This window comes from Copidosoma floridanum, unplaced genomic scaffold (assembly GCF_036245765.1).
Source record: "Copidosoma floridanum isolate Cflo_tuat_1 unplaced genomic scaffold, Cflo_Japanese_pri ptg000006l, whole genome shotgun sequence".
Lineage (NCBI taxonomy): Eukaryota > Metazoa > Arthropoda > Insecta > Hymenoptera > Encyrtidae > Copidosoma > Copidosoma floridanum.
In genome coordinates this window covers 11,192,206-11,195,024 of record NW_028321883.1, presented here as the reverse complement: position 1 = coordinate 11,195,024, position 2,819 = coordinate 11,192,206, and the positions used below count along the sequence as shown (strand labels likewise).

The 2,819-nt window shown below is 36.0% G+C and overlaps 1 pseudogene; it reads left to right on the top strand.

Moving 5' to 3' along the window:
* The first annotated feature begins 640 nt into the window (after window positions 1-640).
* On the top strand, window positions 641-2,424 carry LOC111643024 (uncharacterized; annotated as a pseudogene).
* Window positions 2,425-2,819: the final 395 nt, after the last annotated feature.

Here is a 2,819-nt window from a genome sequence, read left to right as displayed (position 1 = left end):
TGGAACGATAAAAAGTAAAGCATTCAGGAACTTCTCTGTTACATCTTGTGAATAGCGTCTTATATCTTTACTGCAAATGTTTCAAAAGGCGTTCTCATGACGGATACGCGACAAAGTAATTATAGGTTAGATGTATTTTTTGAAGAAATCAGTTTAGTATAACGTTAGTAGAAAAGATATCGAATGTGTTTGTGCTAAAAGTACTATATAATAATAATTACCTGCTATGCATCACATGAACTAGTAGAATTTTAGTGCAATCATAATCATAAGCGACAAACTGATGGTCTGACATAAATTAGCTGTTGCACATATGTATACGGTAGCGGTTATGTCTATTACTTATGCAAGTGTAATGCATATACTCCTTTCTCCTTTGGCTCCGCCTCTTCGCTCATATATTCATAAATATATATATTAACCATGTACTGGGTCCCATTTCTGAAATCTGTGCTTCGATGATTTCCTAGTAAAGATCGAGCACGCTTGGGGCAAAGCCGTGGGATACGCTAACCATCTCGCGGTAATAATAGAAGGAGACTCCTGGAGGTAGATTGAAAGAGAAGGTCAGAGATGGACCAACTTTAAAAAGGAGTGGTGTGAAAAGCAGGGGTTGACACTGAGTGAAAAGAAGACAGAAATGATTGCACTCAAGGAAGCACTTGTTGGTAATTCATTTATTCATTTAACATATTAGTTGTTGGAATATACGTAAATTTAGTTCGAATACAAGTAGTTGATCATTGATACAATACTCAAATTGGTATATTTTGCAATATCAATAAAGATTAAACAAGATTACAAGTTCTCCTCTTATAATACCGAGAGACTCTACGAGAGGATGTTCTATCTTACCCATACGGAAGCCCGGTAACGACATCGTGCGTGCAGGCTTGAAAGCTAGCAAGTTGCACGTTTGCATGCATGAAAGGTGTCGAGTTGCAAGTTTGCATGCGTGAAAGGTAGCAAGTTTGTTGTCATACACGAGAATCTCTATGTATTGGTACATCTCCGGCCATCGGGCCATATATATGTATAACTATAGTTTTTGATTCTGTCAAAAATGCCCAGAGCTATGTGACAGGCCTAATAGTCGTTTTGATTGAAGAAAAATTTTGTGTTTAACATAAAACAAAACATGTGTGTATTACCTGTTTGTAATTGTAATTCGATTCCTGTGAGTTTGCAAATTTTTATTCTGTATTCAAAGCTTTTTTTACAGTTGTTATGGAATCCAGGGAAGACATCAAAAAAAAATATTTTGCTGAAAATTAAAAATATAAAGAAATTCAGAAAATTTTGGAGCAAAGTGGGTATGAAATTAGTATCCGTCAGTTACAAAGAGTAATTAAAGATTTAGGACTTATAAGAAGAAAGATAAGTGAAAATTTACCAGCCATCATTGCTGCTATCATGTTGGAATTACAAGGTAGCGGAAGTTGTCTGGGGTACAAAGCTATGTGGTTGAGACTAAAACTGCAGTATGGTTTGAATGTTTATCGACAGACAGTTTTAGATTTGTTGCGCTTACTGGAACCTAATAGTATCGAATTCCGAGCTCGATATAAATTACACAGACGTGTTTACAAAGTACCTGGTCCAAACTTCGCCTGGCATTTGGACGGGTATGATAAGTTAAAACCATTTGGCTTCGCTGTACATGGTTGTGTGGATGGTTACTCCAGAAAAGTATTATGGTTTGAAGTGGGCACAACAAACAACAAACCACAGGTAATTACTTACCACTACTTGAAGGCTGTACAAAAATTTGGCTGTGTTCCTTCTATAGTAAGGTCTGACCATGGAACTGAGAACTCTATCGTAGACAACTTGCAACAAGCTTTCAGATTGGAACATGATGATAAATTGGCTGGAGTACACTCATTCATCAAGGGAAAAAGTACTGCAAATCAAAGGACAGAAAGCACTTGGGGAAGAATGAGAAGACACTGAGTAGAATTTTGGATAAAATTTTTTAAAGACTTGAGGGATGAAAATTATTTCAAAAAATCAGATAAAATGCAAGTGGAAGCGCTTAGGTACTGCTTTGGTCCCTTAATAAGTTTGGATCTACAATTAACGAAAAAAGAATGGAACAGGCATAACATAAAAAGGCAGAACAATGAAGTTGTGCCTGGCAAGCCAAATTTTTTATTCTATGTTCCAGAGGCTTCAGGTGCTAGTGACTGTGGTCACAAAGTCAGCGAACAACACATTTTGAATGCTTTCGAAGCTTTTGCTACGAAGCCAACCTACTGCAATTAAGCTTTTAGTGATTTAATAAATAATTTATTCCCTGCAGTCGTACCTCCTACATCTATTAAAGAAGCGACATTGTTTTACATTCAAATCATTAATGAATTTAAAAAAATATCCAGAAAATTAAAATTGATCCTCTCTAGGAACATTTTCTTGTTTCTTTGACAAATGGACAATAAAATTTCCACGACGTGTACTAGCTTTTAAATTAATTTTTTTAATATTACTAATAAGTATTTTCTAATTTGAATAGATGAAATAAAGTAAAAATTTTCTGTGACACTGTTATTTTGACAATATTTGTTTGAAATTTCTCAACTACAAATGTACGGAGATGTACCAATACATAGAGATTCTCGTGTATGACAACAAACTTGCTACCTTTCACGCATGCAAACTTGCAACTCGACACCTTTCATGCATGCAAACGTGCAACTTGCTAGCTTTCAAGCCTGCACGCACGATGTCGTTACCGGGCTTTCGTATAATGGCGATCAAGTGATGCCATGATAAAAGAGAAAAGATTATTTGATGTTTCGTCCCGGGAGCACGCCAGGACT